Source organism: Perissodus microlepis, chromosome 3, assembly GCF_051167445.1.
Source record: "Perissodus microlepis isolate ML-2025 ecotype Zambia chromosome 3, ASM5116744v1, whole genome shotgun sequence".
In the NCBI taxonomy this organism is placed as follows: Eukaryota; Metazoa; Chordata; class Actinopteri; order Cichliformes; family Cichlidae; genus Perissodus; species Perissodus microlepis.
In genome coordinates, this window is record NC_140463.1 from 28,857,006 (window position 1) to 28,870,582 (window position 13,577).

A 13,577-nucleotide genomic window follows, 5' to 3' on the forward strand; every position below is an offset into this window, starting at 1 on the left:
ATTATATAACAACTTACTTTACACCAGTTAATTGGTATAATAATGTAATAATAAAACCAGCATCGGAATCTGAAACTTCTTAAAAGATTATATACAGGAAATGTCGGTTATCAAAACCGATTTATTTAGATTTTATAAGAGATGAAGCAGTGATGTGACTGCACGTAATACACAACTTAGCAAAAATATATATATCTATATTGTATTTTAGCTTTAGACACTGTGTTTTGAGCAGCCTTTCACAAAACTACATTTACTCCTAAAGACAAAAATTGCTCGTCCCTGGGTGGGCTCGAACCACCAACCTTTCGGTTAACAGCCGAACGCGCTAACCGATTGCGCCACAGAGACTGTTGCAGCCAAAAGACCGGGGGATAACACATTTCTCGTCTTCTCATGGTTTCGATTATGTCACTGGTAAGTAGGGCTGGGTATCGTCGCTTATCAGCTGCTGGATGGTTGCTGAAATAGTTTTGTGAGCTTTAACCTGGGATTCTGGCGTTTTTGGCTAAATACATTTATATTGATACATTTATAAATGTATTTTTAAATTTATGTATTTAATGAAACGATATCGCTAAGTCTAGCAAAAAAGCTTGTTGTTACTTTTAAGTAAGCAATGATGTCAAGGTTACCGCTGAGTATAAAGAAAAATTGGCATTAGGGGTGTGTTCTGTGCTTTATGCTCAAAAGCACAAAAATTGCTCGTCCCTGGGTGGGCTCGAACCACCAACCTTTCGGTTAACAGCCGAACGCGCTAACCGATTGCGCCACAGAGACTGACGGTGCACGACAAACGGGGGGTTGTCCACCAGTGTTCTCGTGCTACGTTGCCGGTCAGTGTGCATTTGCAGACAAACGAACACCATGTTCAGGCCTCCAGAACAAAAGGCAGAAGCATCCGAAGAAGAGCTTTGAATGTCCTTCAAGAAGCTGGAGAACTATTCCCAAAGGCTACTTACAGAAATGACTACAAAGCTGCCTAAGAGAGTTCAGACTGAGTTGGAAAATACATGTGGACTTTCAAGGTTGTTAGAAGCTTGGTAAACAAACTGTCAATCAATGGACCTATGGCCAATTTCCCTATTAAAACACAAGGAAATGATGGGTGAACAGTACTGTATGCAAATGCTGTACTGTGCACCCCTGTCTATAGTGTGTTACACTGAAATGTTTACTAATTGTTAATATCAATAGACAGAATGGTGACATAAAAATGTTGAATGCTTGAAATTGATTTGAGCTACAATTACAGTTTGAATAACTACACAGGATTAACAGTCAAGATATCCTGTAGTGTTTATGCAAAAATTCAATACTGGCTTAAACTGCCGGCTCTCTGGATTGATCTGGCAGAACAACAGCAAAAAGATTTTTAAAGGATGGCTTCTCCTGTGGGATTTGTCACATTTAAACCATTACATCCATCAAATCCATTTAAGCTGATTTTCATTCCTTACTGAACTAATAACAAAAATCCTATAGCCACAGTGAGTCTGAATTATCAGACAATGTATTAATGTGGTAATGAGAGGAGAGCACACTGAAACAGTCAAGGAACATCATGAAGATATTCAGACTGTGGGAGGACAGGAACAGCTGGCAGCAGAAGATATAATATTAGATTTACCCTCTGCTTACTGGTCCTCCAGTTCAGTTTTACAGGGTGTATCGATTATTGCGGATTAACCCTTTAAAGCCCGAACCATTAAATAGTTGAGAGTTTATTTAACCTTCTGACAACGAAAATCTATATTCTTTGTATCATATTTGCTCCTTTTTGTGCAATTTATTGTTTAAAAATGTAATGTGCAATTTATTTTGGTTTTTAGTGGGGAAATAAAACCCACACGGATGATGTGGTCTCAAAAACTCACAGAAACTGTCAAATATGATACACTATGCATTAAAGCACTACATACGGCACAGGAGAGATCACCTCGAAACTAGATGCCCTGTTCCCAGATTTTTGGAGGTTCATGAGGAGGCCATCGCCTGCTGGTGTTTCTGCTGTTTCAACCACTTCAGTGGTCACAGGTGTATAAAACCAAACACCGAGGCATGCAGACTGCTTCTACAAACATTAGAGAAAGAACGGCTCGCTCAGGAGCTCAGTGTACTCCAGAGTGGTGCAGTGATAGGATGCCACCTGTGCAATCGTAAAATTTCCTTACTACTAAATATTCCACAGTCAGCTGTTTTGTGGTATATAACAAAGTGAAACTGGTGTAGAGCAGCGGAGACGACCTATCACGTTTCTCCATCTGGTGATGTGATTGACGAGTCTGACAGTTGCCGGGGGAACAGTCCTTGTCCGACTGCATTGTGCCAAGTGTAATGTTTGGTGAACGGGGAATCGTGGTGTAGGGTTGATCAAAACTGGTCAAAAGTCCCCATAAACACCCCTAAACCTTGTAGAAAGACTTCCCAGAAGAGCTGAAGCTGTTATACCTGCAAACAGTGCGCTGACATTATATTAAACCCTACGGATTAAGAATGACACGTCACTTGAATTGATATACGTGCAAAGGCAGACGAGTGAATACTTTTGGCAATATAGTGCATGGCTCTCTGTAATACTTTTGATAGCATAGGCGAGCCATGGGGACATGGGATGATGTCAGAAAATCTGGGTCACAAGTCTAAAATAAAAGCTATGAAAATGAAACCTTCTCCAACTAAATTTGGGCGTGTAAGTATAGAGAGTGACACACATTCGCCACTGCGGACGTAGGCTCGTGCGCACAGTGTGTTGATCCTAAAACAGGACGATCATTGTGTCAAAACAACACAGAAAGGCCGATGTCTTACACAGAAGAAAGCCGAGCGGCAGCTCAGCGAGAACACAGCGTCTTCTGTATCGGGTGCCTCGCTGGCTTTGACCTTTGACCCCGTGCCGAGTAATATGACCATATCCTTTAAGAGGGCCGAGCCAGTGTGCGCCAGGCAGAAAACACGACCGCAGCCGTTTATGTGTGTGCCGAGCAGCCTTTTTTCTCACACACACACACTGCCCACACAGCTAATTTATTCAGTAAATGGGAAACTGGTTACAACCTTTGCCCTCATGTTGAGCCGCAGCACTGAGCTCGCCGGTCAAAGGAGTGCCACCTGAGCCCAGGGGAGTGGGTGGTGGTGGTGGTGGTGGTGGGGATTTCATTAACACACACATACAGAAACAGGCACAAGACAGCGAGGAAGCGGCAGGAAACCTAATAACTACTCGAACATCGTCCAGAGCAGATTTAGCGAGAGAGAAAGGAGCGAGGTAAGAGGACAGGAGATGGTGAAATTAGTTGGAGGAAAAAAATGTGTCTGCTGGAAGGAGCAAATGAGAAAAAGAAGAGAGAGGAGAGAAGGCAAAGCAAATGTGAGAAGGCAGCAGTGGGAAAAATAAGAAAGATGACAAAGAGGAGTGTGGGAATGCGTGTGTGAGTGTGTTTGGACGGCAGTGCGAAGCAGTGCTGACAGGATGTGTTGACAGGCCCGTTTGGAACAGTAGAGGTTTTATCTGTGCTAATAAATGAGGCCCTATATCCCATCCTACACGGGCCTATTAAAAACTGACCTGGAGTCTGTTGTACTTTCTTATTAAATATTTCAAGTGGGTGAAGCAGCTCCCGTTTCATTGATTACCGCAAAGCAAGCAAATCTTTATTTTTGGAGCCAGGGAGAAACGGAGAGGTAGAGAGGACTCGCACACAGCAACCAACTCATGCATTTAAATCTAACAATGAATAAAAAGACAGAGGTAATCAAAGGCTGGGGAGAAAAGAAATGCTTCGGCCTCTGTGGCAAGTGGCACAGTTTTTACAGCTCACACCATTCGTCATATTAGGGTGTATTAAGGTGGCACTCACAAGGATATCTTTATTATGTTTTTTTAAGTACACAAATAAAATTAATGTGTAACGAATTCAGTTTGGTTTGTTATAGTTTATATATAACTAATTGAGAACAAGCGTAATTGCAAAGTAATTTACCAACAAAGAACCCAATGTATTAAAGAGCTAGTTCCAATACTCTGGTTAATTATTATCCAGTAGGGAGGTAGGAACAAGTCCTGAAACCTCCAGCAGGAGCAGAAGCAGGGAGGTGCAGCTATCTGCTGGAACTGGACATTCTCATGTAACTCTCAGCTGGTTAAAGCCCATAGCATAGTTGCTCCACAGTGTGGTGAGTTACCCCACACAAGTAAAAATCCCTGGCTTGACTTTTCCCAGGAGGAGACACACGAGCGTGAATGTGCATCCAATTCTAAAAGTGTGCACGAGACACTAAGAGGCTTCACCATCAGTTTGCCAGTCCACCACGGGGTGAGAAGAACTGGCAACGCATACAACACGCTTCCACAAGAGCTTCTTTCCAACAAAAGTCAGACTGGTGGTGAAAAAAACCCTAAAATACAGACAAAATCTACCTCATCCAGGAGTGCAATACATATTTTTTCATACTCATCCTTTAAGTGCAGTATGGGAATTAATGTTTCATAATTGAAATTACTTGAAATTGTGTCCCCTTACTTTACCTCACTGTGCACTTTGTTTTGTATTTGTATATAAATATAAATTTATTTGGCTTTGACTCTAAGCTCTGCGCATCAGATTTGCTTTGCATGCAGACCCAGTGCATGTGAACAAATGGCTGATAAGAGGCGTTATCACCATCTTTTTTATCTTTTTAAACCACCAAAGAAAATCTGCACTGTATAACATTTTGACAAGAACATGTCTCCTCAGTGCAGAAAGAATCCTCCAGGAAGCTCAGACATAATAGAATTGTTTATTATCTTAATACAAATAAGAACCAGGCAGCTACATGTCTTTGCAGGTTGCATCAGCACCCCAGTTCCCAGGATGTCCTTCCACCGAGAGCATTTTTCAGGGTCTATTTAAAAAAAGTCATAAATCGCACTTTTCAGATATTATTAATATCATTTTAAAAATGTAAAAGATCACCCTTGTGATGAAAACACAAATAATAATAATAATAATAATAATAATAATAATTGTGCCTGATCATTTTCAGTTTAGACTGTGTACAGCAGGTGAACAGTATGTGAAAGTTACATCCTTAAGAAATAGGAGGAGAAAAAAAATAGTCCAGCCAATCCATCAACTGTTCACTGAAGCCTCATCAGACATGGCCTCAGTGGAAGGGTGGCTGTCAAGAAGGCGTTCTTAAGGAAGGGAAACAGCGAGAACAGGCTGAGGTGTGCCAAATTACACAAGAACTGGATTGAAAATCAATGTCAATAGTCTGGAGAACTATTCCTGAAGAGTACTTAGAGAAAAAGAGTTCACGCTGCATTAAAGAATAAAGGTTTGCATTCCAAATATTGACTTTTAAGCTCACCAGAGTTGTACATTCTCTGTTTTCACCTCATACATATTTCCTGTATGTTTGCTCATGTTTTGTTTTAATAAACCACTTCACGAATTTCTTGGCGAAATATAAAGAAATGAGGGCTTGATACTTTTGCACAGTACTTTAAATATTCAGTTTATTCTTCCAGAGATAAGGTGCTTTCTAATCTTCCGCCAGCAGCTGAGCTTTCTGACCCTCCTGTGGCTGCAGACACAAGTAAACGTAATATATATACAGATGCCGCAGAAACACTTGAAGGCCACCAACAGAATCCACTCATCATATTGCACAGTTGAACAGGCTCGACCCACTGGGACTCCTTTAAAAAAGTTCTTTTTTAAACATCCTTATTGGTGTACAGTGAGATTTTAGAGGTTTTGCTGAAAACAGCAGCTCCTGCCGAGGGAAAGAAAGCAGTTACAGCCAGCAACAAGCTGCAAGAGGAAAACCAGTGAGAGGTCCAGGCATTCTTTATTGCAGTCAAATAAATAGGATTCATTACCGTGTTGAAAACGATGCCAGGATACTGCCCGACATGCTTCAGTGTGCATGTTTCATGTTATTTGCAAATGTTTACATTTAATTTGTCAACCCTGGCTTCCTGTGTGCATGACATATCTTTAATGGCACAGAGAGCTGGGTTCACAGACACCGATTTCTAGAAGTGTCTGTGAGGCCATGCAGTGATTTGCATGAAAGAATCATGCCTGCTTTTAATATAGTGTGTCCTATGGGCATGAAGGTCACAGACATATAAAACATGTTACTGGAACATATAGCAGCCTCACTGACTGCTATATGTTTTTACAAGAGTCAAAGAGTTCTTTTGGAATAGGGGTTGTATTTGCATACTGGTCGATGTAATCAGCGTAGTAATAACAACAGATCTCACATTTCCAGTTCAGGTGGACTAAAGCTTTGTGGGAGTTACCATTTATAATATTAATTATGATCAAATTTGCTAGAGGCACCAAAAACAAAGCTCTTTGGTCTCTTTAAAGCTGGAAGTTACATACTGATCGCTGTTTCATTTTCACTTAGTGTTGTTTACCAGGTGATATCTGTTTTGAGTGCTATCCAACACCCATATAGTTTTATGTCAGCTGCTTCAGAGCAATCATCTCAAGACTTGTGTTGAACCGCTGTAGGTGTACACTGCAAAAACTCAAACTCTTACCCAGTGTTGGTCAAGTTACTTGAAAAAAGTAATCAGTAACTAATTACTGATTACTTCCCAAAAAAAGTAATCCCGTTACTTTACTGATTACTTATTTTCAAAAGTAATTAATTACTTAGTTACTTTTAAAAACACGATTTACAACCTGAATAGGTGATAAAGCGATAGACCTTTCAGCCCAATTCTACTTTTTCTGCATAATCCATCATACAAAATGTAATCAAATGGAAAAGTCTCTTTTTTTTAACTTGTTTTATCAGTTTTAATCTTTTAACTTTATGCATCAAGCAATAATTAAATTATATGCAACATTCTCTGACTTGAAGAAATTAGTTTAACATTTAAACCTATTTTCTGCACATTCCAGCACATAAAATAAAATATTTTTTTTTGTGTTTACACTCAGTCTTTCAAATAGATGCAAGTAAAACACAGCAGAAAATAAATAAAATCAAAGACTCAGCGGTCCTGTTGCTCTATTTTCACCTGTAAAGCAGGAGTAGGGTAGACGGAGGTGTGCTCTGGTGCAGGTGTGCCGCAGCGGTCAGTGGAAGGATACGGCAGCTTCTCTGTGAATTTCCCATTACGTGGTAGCGCACTCGGTGCTTGTTTAGGGGTTTTTTTCGCTGTAAAAAGAAGTTTTCTTCCCACGCACAATTGACGCTAATGTTTTTGTCACTTTTTATGGAATCAAACTCAAAGTAAGGTCAGTACTTCCAAGCTTTAAACGCTGCACGCTCATACTCTCTCCCGCACTCGATATATTATCCATTGTTGATCTGCACACAGCTGTTGTCACAAACGTCGCACTCGCTTATGTCACTGTCATGAGACATTCTGCAAAAAAATCACGGTTTTAGTAACGCAGTAACGCAGCGTTCCTACAGGAAAGTAACGGTAATCTAATTACCGTTTTTGCAATAGTAATCCCTTACTTTACTCGCTACTTGGGAAAAGTAATCAGATTACAGTAACGCGTTACTGCCCATCTCTGCTCTTACCAAGTATATTTGTCTTATTTCTAGTCAAAACATCTCATTACACTTAAAATAAGACAAAAACAGCTACAAAGCAACATTTCAAGACAGTGAATCTTGAAACTGCAGACAAACTAGAAAATTTTCACTTGTTTCATTGGCAGATTTTTTTCACTTAATATTTTGACTTGAAATTAGACAAATATACTTGGTAAGATTTAGAGTTTTTGCAGTGTAGTTTTTATTCTTCTGAATCTTTATGATAACCAAACAGTTTATTGCTGTAACCTGTCAAAAAGCTGAAATCATGGCTGGTAAGCTCACCACAAACACATATTATATACCAGCAACATTGTCCACAACATCACAACCTTGACTTATTTAGCCCGACAGCAGGAGCGTGGTGGGTCTTGTTAGTAGCGTGAGGGACCCTGAACAGATCAAAGTAACGTCACGGACCATCCAGAGCGCCCTCCATGTCTGCTGATTGCACCCTGACAGCTCGAATGGAAGATGAAGTGAGGCGTGTCCGGGGATCTCTGCAAGCGGGCAGAGATTGTAAATAATTTAAAAATAAAGTAAATGGTGCATGACTCTGTCCTGCCTCAGTTCTTTTCAATCTTTTGTGCCATTCATGGTGTGGAACACGATGGACGTTTGCTTTGGTTCTGAAGTACAAAATATTGATAAAGTCAGGGTTTTTTTTTAAGTTTTGTCAGTCCAGGCTGACCTGATTCTTGTCTACACAAATCAATAAAAGTAATTATACGAACAGATAAAATGTTGAATAATACTTTGCTGGTATCTCATTCATAAGAAGCCTCTTTTGAAGCCTTTTGAATATAAAAAGTCATTTAGCCATTGCAAGTCTTTAATATTTTTTAATGCTCAAAAACAACCAGTTGTATCAAAGAAGAAAAAGTCTGTAAAGTTTTAGAAACATCTGTCCCTGCTTCTCAAATCACATCAAGCACAAACCATAAAAAGCTGCAGAGGAACCACAAGAAAGCGTCCAATCAATCAGAAAGCAGCCCATTAAACAATATCCATTCAGCACGGCGGTGTCATGCATTACTGCCGGTCCACAAACAAGCTAAAAACAATGAATTTATAATGCCAGCGGGGTGTTTAACAAGCTTCGGCCAATCTCTGCAGCTCATCACAAACAGGATCAATAGGAAGAAGCGACAGCGTTGCCTAATCAAAGTCTGCGCTGTTCCTCACAAGAATAATAACCCGTATGGAGGAGGCAATACGCTGCAAACACAATAACTCATTAATTTATTACACCCCCGAGTCCAGATCGTTACTCAGTCTGTCCGTCAGGATTCAGGAAGCATCCTTAACCTCGCCCCAAAAAATAGGAACGTAATACTAATAAAATCAAAGAGCGGTGGGATTTATTAGGAGGTAAAAGCCAGAAAGAGTCCAACTGTCCTTTAAATACACTACAGGTGACTCATTATTAGTGCACAGGAACACTGTAAGAACAGGATGAAAAATATGACGACTACTAAGTCTTTGAGACGTGTTTTTGAGTAACGGAGATAAAAAAAACAAACGTGACTACAAAAGAAGGGAGTGGAAATAAATTGCAATACACAGTACAGGCAAAATAAATACAAACGAGAATAATAACTTATAAAGAGCCAGTTTAAGGAGACGGTAATCAGCGTGAGAAAAGAGGATCTATGTTTCTTAGTAAAGAGCGTTTAAAAGTTGACTTCAAATGGCAGGGGAGAGAGAGGCAGGGTGATAAAAATCGACGTGGGTCAGATTGTGAGGGTGTTGTAAACCTCCAGGGCCAACCAGGAAAGAGACGATTAAGGGGACACTGGAGCCAATTAGCACTGCAAGACTCACACGCGACACCATTAAAAAATAAATAAATAAAAGATCTGCTATAAGTATGATGACAATTTTATACCCAATGATTGTATTGGGTTTTTTTTAATAGAAGAGAGAAACAGCACCTCTAACAACAGTGATCCTTGAATGCAGCATTAAAGCTTGTTTGGAACAGCACGGCCTGTTTTGTTTTCAAAAATGCTCGTACAGTATTCCAGGATGTCTCAGATTTATTGAGTCTGTTATCGCTCAGAAGTCTCAGACTCTCCAAATGCGATGTATTCATCATTTCTCCCATCCAAAGCTCAAATGTGGGTGCTGAGCCATTTTATTTCCACTGCTGTAGGATTAACTTTTTAGCAATTACCATTCCAAGCAGGAACGCAATCTGTTCGCGGTTCCTCGCAGACGCCAAAGAGCTAGTCTTTCCGAGTAACAATGAAAACCTACTACGGCAGTTTCTACTATTTGATTTCGAGGTGGAATTAATGGTTCTTTATCTGTTTCTGCAGGTTTTTAGCCACACACTGTAAACCATTTTCGATTTGCGTCCAGTTCTCCAAAGCAAGGTCTGCGCATAACCCAATCTCAGTGATGCAATGCATATGTAGAATAGAGTAGACTAGTAAAGGGAACCACAGTAGAGTTCACCAGAAACAGGAAGAAATATGAAAGACCCGCCAGTGTTTAAAACCCTCCCAAAACACCTAAGAGACAAGCACAGAGAATGGACTCCTAGCTGAGAGCTGTCATTGTTTCTAACACAACAAAGAAGTTCTCTGTGTTACTTCTATGTTCCCGAAAGCAGAGGCTAAGCTGGAGGGCCGACAGCACCATCCACATACTTTGACACTTCCTCCTGGATCATGGCACGCAGCTCCGTGCCGCTGCCTGTGTGACTGTGTTTTTCTCCCTCCCTGCCTAATGGTCGTGCTGTTAACAGTCTTCTAGCACTGCTTTATCTCAGTACGCTGACTTTTGGATTAGACAAGAACATCACATATTTTTAAAATCGCTCCCTTTTGTACCAAGATTTCTTATTTCATATTTTGGTCTGTTCATTTTATTTCTCTCTTAGGGGTGTGTATTTTTTTTGTCCTAGAACAGAAGCAGCATGTATGTTAGACAACCCTGATGAGGATGATTGGAAGAGAACGATTGGATCGATCAAGTTATTCACCCAGCATGGTCACAGAATACAATACAACAACAATACAAGTGTGAAAGTGATAACTTGAGTTTATGTTGCAACTGAGTCATTCCGTAAAAGGACTAAATGTTACAATCCCTGATAATGCGCCTGATAATATCAAGACAAAAACATGATACTATAGAGCCTTGCATCCAGACATAGAAACAAAATAGCAAGAAATGTTTAATGTCAAAACATTAAACATTTCCATCACAATAGTGTTCAAGAAACAAATATATTTTGTTGGTGGTTTTTATAGTTCTGTGAAAGAGGAATGTGACTGCTGAGTGGGCCTCTTGGATCAGAAATGTTGGAGGACACTTAAACGTGACAGTGGTCCCACTGCAGCAAAGATTAGTGATTTCCATGACAACTTGATTATCAAGGCTGAGATGATTGGCTTGTTGAGTCATGTAAACTTGTAAAAAAACAAACAAACTTGTGCCCATACCCATATTTATGGTGTTTTGGAATGTCTCCATTGTACATGCTAAAACAAAATATATGACTCAGCTCATTTTGAGAGGGTTGGATGGGAACTGTAATTCACCAAGGGGGTGTGTGTGTGTGTGGGGGGGGGGGGGGTATAAGTGTTGAAATAATGAAAAATAAATCTACTAAATGCTTGCATTCATTGCAATTAGTAACCTCAGTCATACTAAACACCCCTTTGTTATGAAAATGCTGTGAATAATAGATGAGGGAGGCCCCGTTCCCGGGGTTGCCTAAGGCCCGTGAATCACTAAATGCACCCCTGTTGACTGTAGATTTACATACGAGCTCTCTGTGAAGCCCCACTTCAAATTTAAATCAGCCTGCGTGGCATCACAAAAGCTTTTCACAGTGAACGGCAAGAAGCAACTTTACAACAGAGAGCGCGGGGTTAACGGAGCGCCCGGAGCCGGAGATACAATATTCGGGGAAACGTTACATAAGTATTACAATAATTTTCTCGTCACGGTCGAACGACTTTCCGTTAGGATTTTCCATGCGCGTTAATGTGCTCGTGGCGTGTGTGAAGACCATATGTGCTTGCTGTGAGCGCACGAGCCGCCGCACAGCGTTCTCCGCGCGTCACGAACACACGCGCAGAGAGAGAGAGAGAGAGAGAGTGAGAGAGAGGAGAGAGAGGCAAACGCCTCTCGTTATGTAGCACGAGGAGTCGCTCGCGAGGACCATCCTCTTGACAGACAGCAGATCTGCAGCCTCACTGACTGCTTCACCTGAACAAGCCCCAAACAGTGCCGAAGAGAGCCAAGAGTGAAGGCGAGCAGGAGGAGCGGGAGGTCCTCCAATAAATCGAACAAATAAAATAATTTAAAATAAAATAACGGAAAAAGAAGAAAGAAGGAGGAGAGGGGACAGGAGGCAGCCGGCTGGCCGGGACACGCAGTCCGCCTGAGGGGAGAAATCACCGCTACCACCGTCACATCACATCACAGCTCCGGAGATAACAAAGGTCGGTAACGGTGTAATAGCAGCATCCCTATCCTTACATGGCGGCGTTAATCCCCGTAGTAGCGCAGCAGTGGACGTGTCTGATGTGCTGTTTAAAAGGGAAAAAGGGGGGTCGATGTGTCACAAGCGGACATTTGTAGACGGTCATGTTTGTTTCTATTGTGCCAATGTTCCGTTTTTCTTTCTCTGTGATCCTCACCGCTCCTCTGTGGGGACAATTACGCACCGATAGCTGCGCCAAAAGCGGATTTATGGCCACCCCTCCGCGCTGACACGTTTTCCTCAAAAAAAAAAAAAAAAAAAAAGGTGTTCAGAGCCAACATGTGTGTCATTTGGAAATGCGCCGCGGAGTGATTTCAGTCCGGCACGACCCCTCAAAGCTATCCAGGCGTGCTGGTGCTGTTGTCGATCCAGCGGCGGAGAAGAACGAAGTTCTCACATACAAAGAGCTGAAGTGAAGCTGAGTGTTAAAAGCAATGAAGAGTGGACACGGTAACCACCGTCCGTGCTTTTCATGTCGTTTTTTTAACCTTTTGAAGTTTTTTTTTTCTTTTTTCCCTCCCGGTTATCGCGTTCCCGCTAAACTCACTCGCTGCTCTAACCCGGTTTTCCAGGTTAACAGATTTTTTTTTCAACTGGTTAGATTTGCTTACATTTTACGCTCTCCAGATGTTGCAGATTTGTCCATTTTTTGAATAGATTAGATCACAGACCTGGCGGAAAAAAGGAATTGCCATCGTCTTAAGTGTATACATGTGCATATAGGTGCTGATAGTATCTTCAAATAGCAACGCGAACTATGCTGATGACAAATATTTTCACATTCAGCTTTTTGTTCGAGCAAATTAATGTGCCAGTTAAGCGGGAAGCTGTGTTAAACTGTGTAAGAAACTGGTGACAGGTAGCAGGTGTTGATGTTTCCAGCTCGTCTCGAGTCTGATGAGTTTCTTTGTGGTTTTAGGAGGAAAATATCAGCTTGTGATTTCATGTCAGTGGACACACAGGTGCCAGTATTTTGCATCGTCATATGAAGATAACTACAACATGTATTTGCATGAACTGGACATGAAAACCTTCTTTTTCCACAGAGGTCTTTATTTTAGTCAAGTCATATGGAATACTTGCAAAAAGGCAAAAACCAAAGCTGTAAATGATTTGTATATATATTTGTATAATACCCCTTTTCTCCTCGGCCGGCTGACAGACCAGCAAAAGCACAAGCACAGTAAAACAGACCTGTTGTACTGCATACTTTGTGCATTACCTCCATCTGGCAACAGAGCTCACTGCACTCAGCGGTGCGAACAGCGCTAGCTGCGCTGGACCATAAACCCAGCTTTAACCTGGAAAACCGGTCTGCTTGTCGACTGGTCGACATTGGGCAGATCCTTTCGTTATCCGCTGCCAGCGACGTGCAGTCAGGATTTTGGAGAACTGCACGAAAGCGCGTCCTGTCCGAGCTGAGACGCTTACACTGTCGGACACATTAGCCTAAAACCAGCTATACACCGGGATGAAATCGGTGTATTTATCGCGATCTTCTCTGCCAGCGCCTCAA

The 13,577-nt window shown here is 41.3% G+C and overlaps 1 protein-coding gene and 2 non-coding genes across 4 annotated transcripts in view; 1 reads left to right on the plus strand and 2 right to left on the minus strand.

Moving 5' to 3' along the window:
* Positions 1-277: 277 nt before the first annotated feature.
* On the minus strand, positions 278-351 carry trnan-guu (transfer RNA asparagine (anticodon GUU)). Its single transcript has one exon. It is a non-coding gene; the product is annotated as a tRNA-Asn (tRNA).
* Positions 352-706: 355 nt separating this feature from the next.
* trnan-guu (transfer RNA asparagine (anticodon GUU)) lies at positions 707-780 on the minus strand. Its single transcript has one exon. It is a non-coding gene; the product is annotated as a tRNA-Asn (tRNA).
* A 10,710-nt stretch (positions 781-11,490) lies between these two features.
* gal3st3 (galactose-3-O-sulfotransferase 3) overlaps positions 11,491-13,577 on the plus strand; it is a 45,118-nt gene continuing 43,031 nt past the window's right edge. Inside the window, exon 1 of one of the 2 annotated variants that reach the window (XM_084923895.1) lies at positions 11,491-12,020. The gene's annotated coding sequence lies outside the window, so the exon portion shown is untranslated. The other variant, XM_084923896.1, reaches the window with a different exon arrangement.